Here is a 15,565-nt window from a genome sequence, read left to right as displayed (position 1 = left end):
TCGTTCACCATGTAAGAACTTGTTCGTTATGCTTCAGAAGATTGGAGACTGACGAGAATTAGGCTTGAGATGGATTAATGATTGTACATTGAGCATTGACCCCCCTATACTGAATTTTATTGTTGTTAACAACCATTTGATCAATAAATATGAGAGATGCCCTCAAAAAAAAAAAAAAAAAAAAAAAAAAAAAAAAAAAAAACTCTCAGCAAAATGGGAATAGAGGGCAAGTACCTCAACATAATAAAGGCCATATATGATAAACACACAGCCCACATTATACTGAGCAGCGAGAAGCTGAACGCATTTCCTCTGAGATTGGGAACAAGAAAGGAATGCCCACTCTCCCCACTGTTATTTAACATAGTACTGGAGGTCCTAGCCACAGCAATCAGACAAAACAAAGAAATACAAGGAATCCAGATTGCTAAAGAAGAAGTTAAACTGTCACTATTTGCAGATGACATGATATTGCACATAAAAAGCCCTAAAGACACCACCCCAAAACTACTAGAACTGATATCGGAATACAGCAAAGTTGCAGGATACAAAATTAACACACAGAAATCTGTGGCTTTCCTATACACTAACAATGAACCAATAGAAAGAGAAATCAGGAAAACAATTCCATTCACAATTGCATCAAAAAAAATAAAATACCTAGGAATAAACCTAACCAAAGAAGTGAAAGACTTATACTCTGAAAACTACAAGTCACTCTTAAGAGAAATTAAAGGGGACACTAACAAATGGAAACTCATCCCATGCTCATGCCTAGGAAGAATTAATATCATCAAAATGGCCATCCTGCCTAAAGCAATATACAGGTTTGATGCAATCCCTATCAAATTACCATCAACATTCTTCAATGAACTGGAACAAATAATTCAAAAAATTCATATGGAAACACCAAAGACCCCGAATAGCCAAGGCAATCCTGAAAAAGAAGAAAAAATTAGGGGGGATCTCACTCCCCAACTTCAAGCTCTACTATAAAGCCATAGTAATCAACACAATTTGGTACTGGCACAAGAACAGAGCCACAGACCAGTGGAACAGACTAGAGACTCCAGACATTAACCCAAACATATATGGTCAATTAGTATTTGATAAAGGAGCCATGGACATACAATGGCGAAATGACAGTCTCTTCAACAGATGGTGCTGGCAAAACTGTACAGCTACATGTAGGAGAATGAAACTGGACCATTGACTAACCCCATATATAAAAGTAAATTCAAAATGGATCAAAGACCTGAATGTAAGTCATGAAACCATTAAACTCGTGGAAAAAAACATAGGCCAAAACCTCTTAGACATAAACATGAGTGACCTCTTCTTGAACATATCTCCCCGGGCAAGGAAAACAACAGCAAAAATGAACAAGTGGGACTAGATTAAGCTGAAAAGCTTCTGTACAGCAAAAGACACCATCAATAGAACAAAAAGGAACCCTACAGTATGGGAGAATATATTTGTAAATGACAGATCCGATAAAGGCTTGATGTCCAAAATATATAAAGAGCTCACATGCCTCAACAAACAAAACTCAAATAATCCAATTAAAAAATAGGCAGAGGAACTGAACAGACAGTTCTCCAAAAAAGAAATACAGATGGCCAACAGACACATGAAAAGATGCTCCATATCACTAATTATCAGAGAAATGCAAATTAAAACTACAATGAGGTATCACCTCACACCAGTAAGGATGGCTGCCATCCAGAAGACAAACAACAACAAATGTTGGCGAGGCTGTGAAGAAAGGGGAACCCTCCTACACTGCTGGTGGGAATGTAAATTAGTTCAACCATTGTGGAAAGCAGTATGGAGGTTCATCAAAATACTCAAAACAGACCTACCATTTGACCCAGGAATTCCACTCCTAGGAATTTACCCTAAGAACGCAGCAATCAAGTTTGAGAAAGACAGATGCACACCTATGTTTATCGCAGCACTATTTACAATAGCCAAGAATTGGAAGCAACCTAAATGTCCATCGGTAGATGAATGGATAAAGAAGATGTGGTACATATACACAATGGAACACTACTCAGCCATAAGAAGAGGGCAAATCCTACCATTTGCAGCAACAGGGATGGAGCTGGAGGGTATTAGGCTCAGTGAAATAAGCAAGCGGAGAAAGAGAAATACCAAATGATTTCACTCATCTGTGGAGTATAAGAACAAAGGAAAAACTGAAGGAACAAAACAGCAGCGGAATCACAGAACCCAAGAATGGACTAACAGGTACCAAAGGGAAAGGGACTGGTGAGGATGGGTGGGAAGGGTGGGATAAGGCGGGGGAGGAAGAAGAGGGGTATTAAGATTAGCATGCATGTGGGTGTGTGAGAAAGGGGAGGGCTGTACAACACAGAGAAGATAGGTAGTGATTCTACAACATTTTGCTATGCTGATGGACAGTGGCTCTAAGAGGGTTTATAGGGGGGACCTGGTATATGGGAGAGCCTAGAAAACATAATATTCTTCATGTAAGCGTAGATTAAATATAACAAAAAAATAGAAAGAAAGAGAAGGGGGATTACTCCCTGATAGAATAAAACTAAGTGTAAATCAACGATGAATCCATGCTTTACATATCCTTAATTTTGATCATTTAAAGGGTGTCAGATTATCGGCTATGGAGGTACACTTCTATGATAATATTTCTTTCTCTTAAAAAAAAAAAGCAGTTCCTGTGTGGTGACCTCCAATGAATTCTACACAATGGTATAAAGGGCATATCAAAGTGTTGGCAAAGGGTCTGTTTGTGTTTATACAGAGGATCAAAGCCTAATTTGGCTACCCAGAAAATGAACTAAGGTACGATATGAAGAAGAACTTCCAACATCAGCACTCTCTGGAAGAGTCACACCAGAATATGATCATCAAAAAAACTCAGCAAAGATCCAGGCAATGCTGCAGTTGTAGCTGCATTCATCCCCCCAGTTCTTGGACTTGCCATTGGAATGAAGAAGGAGATATCTAAGCTGGCCTGTGCATACAGTAAAACAACAAATTTGACTGGATCTATACTGTTGGAACTCAACCAAGAATTAGGAGAAGTGCAAGTTGTAGGACTCCAAAATCTTACAACTACAGACTATCTACTGTTAAAAGAACATATGGGATGTGAACAGTTCCCAGGAATGGGTTGTTTTAATTTGTCTGATTTCTCTCAGACTGTTCAAGTACAGTTGGACAATATCCATTATATCATAGACAAATTTTCACAAATGCCTAGGGTGCCTATCTGGTTTTCTTGGCTTCACTGGAGATGGCTGGTAATCATATATCTGCTTTGGTTATGTAACTGTATTCCTATTATGTTAATGTGTGTGTGCAATTTAATTAGTAGTTTAAAACCTATACATGCTTAAGTTACTCTACAAGAAGATATGTCAAAGAAATAATCAATCTTCCCATGTTTTCTTCCATCTGCTACCTCTATAGCTTTTCTTCTTCCTTCCTAATTACAACCCTTAAATAGAATTCGTGCCTCATATCAATCTCACCAAGTATCATAATGCCTCCAAGTGGTAAAGATACCTCAAGACAAATGCTGGGCATAGAAGCCACAGGGCATAAATCTTCAAAGAAGTAAAAAAGCTACCCTTTTCAAACAATATGGCTTCTCTCTCACTTACCAACTTTACATCTCCCTGTATGGCCCCGGAAGATGACTGGTTAGCCAGAGACGGGTAAGATTCCTCAAGGGAGGAACAACCTAAGACAGGCACAGTCGTAGTGGGGCCGTCAGGTGAGAAATTGGGGATCAACAGTGGTGAGGCTTAGAACCTCACCCCCCCTGTTTTGAGAGAAATCTTCTGCATCCGTGGATGTATTATTGCCCTTGTCTAGCTTGGATTCACACATAGTCTACAGGCACACACCTGATCATCTACATTTGCTCTCTTACGACACTAAACTATGTTTTCTACCTTTATCTTGCATCTACCTACCACTTCAGCATTTTATTTAAAAAATAATAATAATAATAAAGGGAGAAATGTGGGATTCACATATAAATCAGGTATAAAAATCAAACGAATATTCATATTTGACCTGATTGTTTATAGTTCATAATGAGCGATCAAAACTGAAAGTTTTTGTGATGACTGCCCTTGTACTGTTCACCATGTAAGAACTTATTCACTACATAAGAATTTGTTCACCATGTAAGAACTTGTTCGTTATGCTTCAGAAGATTGGAGACTGTTGAGAATTAGGCTGGGGGTGGATTAATGATTGTCCATAGAGCATTGACTCCCCTATACAGAATTTTATTGTTGTTAACAACCATTTGATCAATAAATATGAGATGCCCTCTCAAAAAAAAAAAATGAAATGTCAAAAGGAACCTAGTTCAAGCCAAAAATCCCACAAACCCAGAAAGAGGGCCAACTGAAACTGAACTCATCAACCTTCCTGAAAGAGATTTCAAAATGAAAATCATAAACATGCTCAAGGAGCGACAGAAAAACATTCAAGAATGCAGAGAGGAATTCAGGAATGAGATACAAATGTTGATGAATACCGTATCTGAAATGAAACATACAATAGAGGGATTTAAAAGCAGATTAGATGAAGTAGAGGAGAGAGTAAATGAAGTAGAAATTAGAGAACAGGAATACAAAGAAGATGAGGCACAGAGGGAAAAAAGAATCTCTAATAATGAAAGAATATAGAGAGAACAGTGTGACCAATCCCAACAGACTAATATTTGCATTATAGGGGTACCAGAAGAAGACAGAAAAAGGGATAGAAAGTGTCTTTGAGGAGGTAATTTCTGAAAACTTTCCCAATCAGGCCATGGAGGTGCACAGATATCCCAACACAAGGCACCCAAGAAGACAACACCAAGACATATAATAATTAAAATGGCAAAGATCAAGGATAAGGACAGTATTAAAAGCACCAAGATAGAGAAAAAAGATCACATACAAAGGAAAGCCCATCAGGCTACCGTCTTGGCTACTCAGCACAAACCGTACAGGCCAGAAGGGAGTGGCATGATGTATTTAATTCAGTGAAACAGAAGGGCCTCTAACAAAGAATACTCTACCCAGAAAGATTATCATTTAAATTTCAAGGAGAGATTAAACAATTTTCAGATAAGCAAAAGGTAAGTGAATTTACCTCCCACAAACCATACTTACTGTGTATATTGGAGGAACTACTCAAGATGGAAGTATTCCTAAGGGTAAATGGCTATCACCAGAGGAAATAAACCACAGTAAAGAAAGAACAATTAATTACTAAGCAGATACAAAATCAAATCAACCACCCCCAAAGTCAGTCAAGGAATAGCAAAGAGTACAGAATATGATACCTAATTTATATAAAATGGAGGATGAAAGAAAAGAACCTTTAGATTGTTCTTCCTTCTCAGGATTCCTTTGGCTATTCAGGGTCTTTTGTCATTCCATATGAATTTTAGAACTATTTTCTCTAGTTCATTGAAGAATGCTGTTGGTATTTTGATAGGGATTGCATTGAATCTGTAGATTGCTTTAGGCAGGATGGCCATTCTGACAATATTAATTCTTCCTAGCCAAGAGCATGGGATGAATTTCCATTTCTTAGTGTCCTCTTCAATTTCTCTTTAGAGTGTCCCATAGTTTTCAGGGTATAGGTCTTTCACTTCCTTGGTTAGGTTTATTCCTAAGTATTTTATAATTTTTGATGCAACTGCAATGCAATTGTTTTCCTGATTTCTCTTTCTGCTAGTTCATAATTAGTGTACAGGAATGCAACAGATTTCTGTGTATTAATTTTGTATCCTGTAACTTTGCTGAATACCGATATTAGTTCTAGTAGTTTTGGAGTGGGCTGCTGTATTCTTAGGGTAAATTCCTAGAAGCGGAATTCCTGGGTCAAATGGTAAGTCTGTTTTGAGCATTTTGATGAACCTCCATACTGCTTTCCACAATGGATGAACTAATTTACATTCTCACCAGCAGTGTAGGAGGGTTCCCCTTTCTCCACACCCTTGCCAACATTTGTTGTTGTTTGTCATTTGGATGGTAGCCATCCTTACTGGTGTGAGGTGATATCTCATTATGGTTTTAATTTGCATTTCTCTGATAACTAGTGATGTGGAGCACCTTTTCATGTATCTGTTGGCCATCTGAGTTTCTTCTTTGGAGAACTGCCTATTCAGCTCCTCTGCCCATTTTTAAATTGGATTATTTGCTTTTTATTTGTTGAGGTGCGTGAGCTCTTTATATATTTTGGATGTCAACCCTTTATCAGATCTGTCATTTACAAATATATTCTCCCATACTGTAGGGTACCTTTTTGTTCTATTGATGGTGTCCTTTGCTGTACAGAAGCCTTACAGCTTGATATAGTCCCACTTGTTCATTTTTGCTTTTGTTTCCCTTGCCCAGGGAGATATGTTCATGAAGAAGTCGCTCATGTTTACGTCCAAGAGATTTTTGCCTATGTTTTTTTCTAAGAGTTTTATGGTTTCATGACTTACATTCAGGTCTTTGATCCATTTTGAATTTACTTTTGTGTATGGGGTTAGACCGTGATCCAGTTTCATTCTCTTACATGTAGCTGTCCACTTTTACCAGCACCATCTGTTGAAGAGACTGTCATTTCCCCATTGTATGTCCATGGCTCCTTCATCAAATATTAATTGACCATATATGTTTGGGTTAATGTCTGGAGTCTCTAATCTGTTCCACTGGTCTGTGGCTCTGTTCTTGTGCCAGTACCAAATTGTCTTGATTACTGTGGCTTTGTAGTAAAGCTTGAAGTTGGGGAGTGAGATCACCCCTACTTTATTCTTCTTTCTCAGTATTGCTTTGGCTATTCAAGGTCTTTGGTGATTTCATGTGAATTTTTGAACTATTTGTTCGAGTTCATTGAAGAATGTTGTTGGTAATTTGATAGGGATTGCATCAAAACTGTATATTGCTTTTGGCAGGATGGCCATTTTGGTGATATTAATTCTTCCTAGCCAAGAGCATGTGATGAGTTTCCATTTGTTAGTGCCCTCTTTAATTTCTCTTAAGAGTGTCTTATAGTTTTCAGGGTATAGGATTTTCACTTCTTTGGTTAGGTTTATTCCTAGGTATTTTATTCTTTTTGATGCAATTGTGAATGCAATTCTTTTCCTGATTTCTCTGTTAGTTCATTGTTAGTGTATAGGAAAGCCACCGATTTCTGTATGTTAATTTTGTATCCTGCAACTTTGCTGCATTCTGATATCAGTTCTAGTAGTTTTGGAGTGGAGTCTTTAGGGTTTTTTATGTACAATATCATGTCATCTGCAAATAGTGACAGTTTAACTTCTTCTTTACCAATCTGGATTCCTTGTATTTCTTTGTTTTGTCTGATTGCCATGGCTAGGACTTCCAGTACTATGTTAAATAACAGTGGGGAGAGTGGGCATTCCTTTCTTGTTCCCAATCTCAGAGGAAATGCGTTCAGCTTCTCGCTGCTCAGTATAATGTGGGCTGTGTGTTTATCATATATGGCCTTTATTATGTTGAGGTACTTGCCCTCTATTCCCATTTTGCTGAGAGTTTTTATCATGAATGGATGTTGAATTTTGTCAAATGCTTTTTCAGCATCTATGGAGATGATCATGTGGTTTTTGTCTTTCTTTTTGTTGATGTGGTGGATGATGTTGATGGATTTTCGAATGTTGTACCATCTTTGCATCCCTGGGATGAATCCCACTTGGTCGTGGTGTATGATCCTTTCGATATATTTTTGAATTCAGTTTGCTAATATTTTATTGAGTATTTTTGCATTTATGTTCATCAGGGATATTGGTCTGTAATTTTCTTTTTTGGTGGGGTCTTTGCCTGGTTTTGGTATTAGGGTGATGTTGGCTTCATAGAATGAGTTTGGAGTATTCCCACCTCTTCTATTTTTTCGAAAACTTTAAGGAGAATGGGTATTATGTCTTTTCTGTATGTCTGATAAAATTCCGAGGTAAATCTATCTGGCCCAGGGGGGGGTTTCTTGGGTAGTTTTTTTATTACCTCTTCAATTACTTTGCTGGTAATTGGTTTGTTTAGATTTTGTGTTTCTTCCTTGGTCAGTCTTGGACGTTTGTATTTTTCTAGGAAGTTGTCCATTTCTTGTAGGTTTTCCAGCTTATTAGCATATTGGGTTTCATAGTAGTCTCTAATAATTCTTTGTATTTCTGTTGGGTCCGTCATTATGTTTCATTTCTCGTTTCTGATTCTGTTGATCTGTGTTGATTCTCTTTTTCTCTTAATAAGTCTGGCTAGAGGCTTATCTATTTTGTTTATTTTCTCAAAGAACCAGCTCTTGGTTTCATTGATTTTTTCTAGTGTTTTATTCTTCTCAATTTTGTTTATTTCTTCTCTGATCTTTATTATGTCCCTCCTTCTGCTGACTTTAGGCCTCATTTGTTCTTCTTTTTCCAATTTTGATAATTGTGACATTAGACTATTCATTTTGGGTTGTTCTTCCTTCTTTAAATATGCATGGATTGCTATATACTTTCCTCTTAAGAGTGCTTTCACTGCGTCCCAAAGAAGTTGGGGCTTTGTGTTGTTGTTGTCATTTATTTCCATATATTGCTGGATCACCATTTAAATTTGGTTGTTGATCCATTGACTATCTAGAAGTGTGTTGTTAAGCCTCCCTGTGTTTGTGAGCCTTTTTGCTTTCTTTGTGCTATTTATTTCTAATTTTATACCTTTGTGATCTGAAAAGTTGGTTGGTAGAATTTCAATCTTTTGGAATTTACTGAGGCTCTTTTTGTGGCCTAGTATGTGGTCTATTCCGGAGAATGTTCCATGTGCACCTGAGAAGAATGTGTATCCTGTTGCTTTTGGATGTAGAGTTCTATAGATGTCTATTAGGTCCATCTGTTCTAGTGTGTTGTTCAGTGCCTCTGTGTCCTTAGTTATTTTCTGTCTGGTAGATCTGTCCTTTGGAGTGAGTGGCGTGTTGAAGTCTCCTTAAATGAATGCATTGCATTCTATTTCCCCCTTTAGTTCTGTTAGTATTTGTTTCACAAATGCTGGTGCTCCTATGTTGGGTACATATATATTTAGAATGGTTATATCCTCTTGTTTGACTGAGCCCTTTATCATTATGTAATGTCCTTCTTTATCTCTTGTTACTTTCTTTGTTTTGAAGTCTATTTTGTCTGCTACTACTACTACTGCAGTACCTGCTTTTTACTCCCTATTGTTTGCATGAGATATCTTTTTCCATCCCTTGACTTTTAGTCTGTGCATGTCTTTGGGTTTGAGGTGAGTCTCTTGTAAGCAGCATATAGATGGATCTAGTTTTTTTATCCATTTAGTGACTCTATGTCTTTTAATTGGTGTATTCAGCCCATTTACATTTAGGGTGATTATCGATAGGTATGTACTTATTGCCATTTCAGGCTTTAGATTCATGGTTGCCAAAGGTTCCAGATTACTTTCCTTAGTATCTAAGAGTCTAACTTAACTCACTTAGTATGCTGTTACAAACACAATCTAAAGGTTCTTTTCTATTTCTCCTCCTTTTTCTTCCTCCTTCATTCTTTATATATTAGGTATCAAATTCTGTACTTTTTGTCTATCCCTTGATTGACTTTGGGGATAATCAATTTAATTTTGCAGTTGCCTCGCAATCAGCTGCTCCACCATCCCTACTGTGGTTTTACTACCTCTGGTGACAGCTATCCAACCCTAGGAATACTTCCATCTATAGGAGTCCCTCCAAAATAGACTGTAGAGATGGTTTGTGGGAGGTAAACTCTCTCAGCTTTTGCTTATCTGGAAATTGTTTAATCCCTCCTTCAAATTTAAATGATAATCTTGCTGGATAAAGTAATCTTGGTTCCAGGCCCTTCTGCTTCATGGCATTAAATACATCATGCCACTCCCTTCTGGCCTGTAGGTTTCTGCTGAGAACTCTGATGTTAGTTAAATACATCATGCCACTCCCTTCTGGCCTGTAGGTTTCTGCTGAGAACTCTGATGTTAGCCTGATGGCCTTTCCTTTGTATGTGATCTTATTTCTGCCTCTGGCTGCTTTTAACAGCCTGTCCTTATCCTTGATCTTTCCCATTTTAATTACTATGTGTCTTGGTGTTGTCTTCCTTGGGTCTCTTGTGTTGGGGGATCTGTGGATCTCCATGCCTGAGAGACTATCTCTTTCCCCAGATTGGGGAAGTTTTCAGCAATTACCTCCTCAAAGACACTTTCTATCCCTTTCTCTCTCTTCTTCTTCTTCTGGTACCCCTATAAAGCGAATATTGTTCCACTTGTATTGGTCACACAGTTTTCTCAATATTCTTTCATTTTTAGAGATCCTTTTTTCTCTCTGTGCCTCAGCTTCTTTGTATTCCTCTTCTCTAGTTTCTGTTTCATTTATTGTCTCCTCCACTGTATCCAACCTGCTTTTAATACCCTCCATCGTGCTCTTCAACGATTGGATCTCCGACCTGAATTCATTCCTGAGTTCTTGGATGTCTTTCTGTACCTCCATTAGAATGTTGATGATTTTTATTTTGAACTCCCTTTCAGGAAGAGTCATGAGGTCCATATCATTTAAATCTTTCTCGGGAGTTGTATTAATAATTTTACTCTGGACAAGGTTCCTTTTGCGTTTCATGTTTGTATATGGCGCCCTCTAGTGTCCAGAAGCTCTATTCTGGAACTGCTCAGCCCCTGAAGCAATGACAGGGGTTGCAGGGGAGTGGTACTGGTGCCTCGGGGGAGGAAGGAGCTGTTCCCCGCCTCCTGGCTGCTGTGCCTGTCTCCACTGCTGAGCAGGGATATTGGTCTGTAATTTTCTATTTTTGTGGTGTCTTTGCCTGGTTTTCATATTAGATGTTGGCCTCATAGAATGAGTTTGGGAGTATTTCCTCCTCTTCTACTTTTTGGAAAACTTTAAGGAGAATGGGTATTAGGTCTTCACTAAATGTTTGATAAAATTCAGCAGTGAAACCATCTGGTACAGGGATTTTGTTCTTAGGTAGTTTTTTTATTACCAATTCAATTTCTTTGCTGGTAATTGGTCTATTCAGATTTTCTGTTTCTTTCTGGGTCAGCCTTGGAAGGTTGTATTTTTCTAGAAAGTTGTCCATTTCTTCTAGGTTATCCAATTTTTTACCATATAATTTTTCATAGTTTTCTCTCATAATTCTTTATATTTGTGTGTTGTCTGTAGTGATTTTTTCTTTCTCATTTCTGATTCTGTTTATGTGTGTAGACTCTTTTTTTCTTGATAAGTCTGGCTGGGGATTTATCTATTTTGTTTATTTTCTCGAAGAACCAGCTCCTGCTTTCATTGATTCTTTCTATTGTTTTATTCTTCTTGATTTTATTTATTTCTGCTCTAATCTTTATTATGCCCCTCCTTCTACTGACTTCAGGCCTCATTTGTTCTTCTTTTTCTAGTTTCATTGATTGTGAGTTTAGACTGTTCATATGGGATTTTTCTTCTTTCCTGAGGTAGGCCTGTATTGCAATATACTTCCCTGTTAGTACGGCCTTCCCTGCATCCCACAGATTTTGCGGTGTTGAATTATTGTTGCGATTTGTCTCCATATTTTGCTTGGTCTCTGCTTTTATTTGGTCATTGATCCGTTGGTTATTTAGGATCATGTGGTTAAGCCTCCAGGTGTTTGTGGGCTTTTTCATTTTCTTTGCATAATTTATTTCTAGTTTCATACCTTTGTGGTGTGAGAAGCTGGTTGCTACAATCTCATTCTTTTTAATTTACCAAGGCTCTTTTTGTGGCCTAGTATGTGATCTATTCTTGAAAATGCTCCATGTGCACTTGAGAAGAATGTGTATCCTGCTGCTTTTGGGTGTAGAGTTCTGTAGATGTCTGTTAGGTCCATCTGTTCTAATGTGTTGTTCAGTGCCTCTGTATCCTTACTTATTTTCTGTCTGGTGGATCTGTCCTTAGGAGTGAGTGGTGTGTTGAAGTCTCCTAGAATGAATGCATTCATTCTATTTCCCCCTATAATTCTTTTTGTATTAGTTTCACAAATAGGTGCTCCTGTGTTGGGTGCATAGATGTTTATAATGCTTATATCCTCTTGTTGGATTGAACCCTTTATCTCTATGTAATGTCCTTCTTTGTGTCCTGTAACTTTTTTTGTTTTGTAATCTATTTGGTTTGATACAAGTACTGCAACACCTGTTTTTTTCTCCCTATTAGTTGCATGAAATATCTTTTTCCATCCCTTCACTTTTAGTCTGTGTGTCTTTGGGTTTGAAGTGAGTCTCTTGTGGGCATCTTATAGAAGGTTCTTGTTTTTTTATCCATTCAGTGACTGTGTTTTTTGATTGGTGCATTCAGACCATTTACATTTAGGATGATTATCGATAGATATGTACTTATTGCCATGGCAGACTTTAGAGTCATGGTTACCAAAGGTTCAAGAGTAATTCCCTTACTATCTAACATTCTAATTTAACTCATTTAACTCACTTCATGAACTATTACAAACATAATCTAAAGGTTCTGTTTTTCCCCCTCCATTTCATTCTCCTCCATTCTTTATATATTAGGTATCATATTCTGTACTCTTTGTCTACCCCTTTTTATTACCTCTGGTGACAGCCATTTCACCTTAAAAACACTTCTATCTATAGCAGTCCCTCCAAAATACACAGTAGAGATGGTTTGTAGGAGGTAAATTCTCTCAGCTTTTGCTTATCTGGAAATTGTTTCATCCCTACTTCAAATTTAAATTATCATCCTGCTGGATAGAGCATTCTTGGTTTGATCCCCTTTTGCTTCATTGCATTAAATATATCAAGCCACTCCCTTCTGGCCTGTAAGGTTTCTGTTGAGGAGTCTGATGATAGCCTATGGGTTTTCCTTTGTATGTGATCTTATTTCTTTCTCTGGATGCTTTTAATAGTCTGTCTTTATCCTTGATATTTGCCATTTTAATTATTATATGTCTTGCTGTTGTCCTCCTTGGCTCCCTCATGTTGGGAGATCTATGCATTTCCATGGCCTGAGAGACTATGTCCTTCCCCAGATTGGGGAAGTTTTCAGCAATTACTTCCTCAAAGACACTTTCTATCCCTTCTTCTCTCTCTTCTTCTTCTGATACCCCTATAATATGAATATTGTTCTGTTTGTATTGGTCACACAGTTCTCTCAGTATTCTTTCATTCCTAGAGATCCTTTTTCTCTCTGTGCCTCAGCTTTTTTGTATTCCTCTTCTCTAATTTCTATTTCATTTATCATGTCCTCCACCATATCTAATCTGCATTTAATACCCTCCATTGTGTTTCTCAACGATTGGATCTCCATCCTAAATTTATTCATGAGTTCTTGAATATTTTTCTGTACCTCCAGGAGCATGTTTATGACTGTTATTTTGAAATCTCTTTTGGGAAGATTTATTAGTTCAGTCTCACTCAATCCTTTTTCTGGTGTTTTGATTTTGCTTTGAACCATGTTCCTTTCCTTTGATGTTTCATATTTGTATGTGGCACCCAGAAGCTCTACTCTCTGGAGCTTCTCAGCCCCTGGAGCGATGTTGGAGTTTGCAGGGGAGCAGTGCTGGTGCCTGGGGGGAGAAGAGAGCTGTTTCCTGCTTCTCGGCTGCTATGCCTGTCTCCACTGCCAGAACCAGTGAGCCGAACACACAGGTGTAAGCCTCTATGCTTTGTGTTTGTAGCTACTGTAGGCAGGGCTTCCCTCTGGCTGACCTGATGCCGGTTAGCCGAGAGAAAGTCACAGCAGGCTGCATATCACATTGGGGGGCCTTGGAGCTGCATAGCCAGCCAGGGGAATGGAGCACCTGAAGATTTTGAAAGTTCCCAACCTGCTGGGAAGAGTGCACCTGGATAATTTTGTCTATGTGTCCTTTCTCCTGAGCAATAAGCTCTGTGCAATCCTTGCCCCGTTAGCAGCCCTCTCACATTGAGGAGGTCTCTCAGACTGCCTGCACAGATCAGCCAGATATGAGTCCCTGTTTTCCAGAAGGAGCTGGAATCTCTGTCTCTCCAGGTATTCTGCCTGTCTTAGCTTTCCAACCCCACTAATCACCAGAGCACCATGCAATGTAGGTTCATGCTCCCAGGGAAGATCTCCAGGGCTGGGTGTTCAGCAATTCCAGGCCTCCACTCCCTCCCTGCTCTGTTTCTCTTCCTACCACAGGTGAGCTGGGGTGGAGGAAGGGCTTAGGTCCTGCTGGGTCACAGCTTTGGTACATTACCCTATTCCATGAGGTCTGTTCTTTTCTCCAGTTTTATGCAGTCTCATGGGCCTTCTTCCCTGTTGCTCTTTCAGGATTAGTTGTGTTAATTATATTTTCTCATTATATGTGGTTTTTGGAGGAAGTCTCTCACCTCTCACTCTACCATCTTTGATCCTATCAGTTTCATAAATTTTTTTTCTATTTTTTCATTATTCTCTATTTTATTTATTTCTCCTCTTATCCTTGTTAAGTCCCTCCTGCTAACTTTGGATTTCATTTGCCCTTTCTCTAGTTTCTTTACTTGTGAGTTTAGACTGCTTATTTGGGATTGTTCTTGTTTCTTGCAGTAGGCCTGTATTGTTATTTACTAGCTCTTAAAACCACTTTTGTGGCATCCCATATATTTTGAACTGTTGTATTTTTTTTTCATTTGTCTCCCTGTATTATTTGGTTTGTTTTTATTTGTTCATTGATTATTTATAAGCATGTTGTTTAGCCTCCATGTGTTTCCAGGGTTTCTTTGTTCACATAATTGATTTCTAGTTTACCACTGTGATCTGAAAAGATGCTTGATACAATTTCAATCTTTTTTAATTTATTGAGGCTCATTTTCTGTCCTAATATGTGATCTACTCTGGAGAACATTCCATGAGCAGTTGAGAAAAATGTGTATATATATCTGTTAAGTCCATCTGTTCTAATTTGTGTCTGGATGACTTGTCCATTGATACATGATGTGTTAAAATCCCTTAATATGATTGTGTTGCTGTCTATTACCCCTTTAGATCTGTTGGTATTTGTTGTATATATTTAGTTGCTCCTATGTTGGATGTGTAGATATTTATAATTGTTATATCTTCTCCTTGGACTGATCCCTTTATCATTATGTAATAATATCCAAATGAAACGTCCTTCTTTGTCTCGTGTTACTTTTTTGTTTTGAATTCAATTTTATCTTATGTAAGTACTGCTGCTCCTGTTCTCCTTTTATTTGCATGAAATATCTTTTTCCATCCCTTCAGTTTCAGTATGTGTGTTTTTAGGTCTGAAAAGAGTCTCTTGTAGATGGCATATAGATGGTACTTATTTCTTTATCCATTCAGCCACCCTATGTCTTTTGATTGGTGCATTTAGTCTATTTATATTTAAGGTAATTGTTTGTAGGTATATCCTCACTGCCATTTTATTAATTATTTTCTGGTTGTTTCATAGTTCCTCTATTCCTTTCTTCCTCTCTCTTAAGCTCTTCTCTTGTTATTTGATGGTTTCCTTTAGTGTTATGCTTAGATTTATTTACTTTCTTTTTTGTGTACCTTATATAGGCTTTAGGTTTGTAGTTATCCTAATGTTCATAACTAGTTTCTTTAAAATATAGCAGTCTATATTAAGTTGATGGTTGCT

The 15,565-nt window shown here is 37.9% G+C and overlaps 1 protein-coding gene across 2 annotated transcripts in view; it reads left to right on the top strand.

The window, feature by feature from the left end:
* Positions 1 to 15,565, top strand: part of TMLHE (trimethyllysine hydroxylase, epsilon) — a 104,339-nt gene that overhangs the window by 68,325 nt on the left and 20,449 nt on the right. The window lies entirely within an intron of this gene.

This window comes from Manis javanica, chromosome X (genome assembly GCF_040802235.1).
Source record: "Manis javanica isolate MJ-LG chromosome X, MJ_LKY, whole genome shotgun sequence".
Classification (NCBI taxonomy): domain Eukaryota; kingdom Metazoa; phylum Chordata; class Mammalia; order Pholidota; family Manidae; genus Manis; species Manis javanica.
Note: the sequence above shows the minus strand (reverse complement) of the source record. Positions and strands in the feature narration are given on the sequence as shown.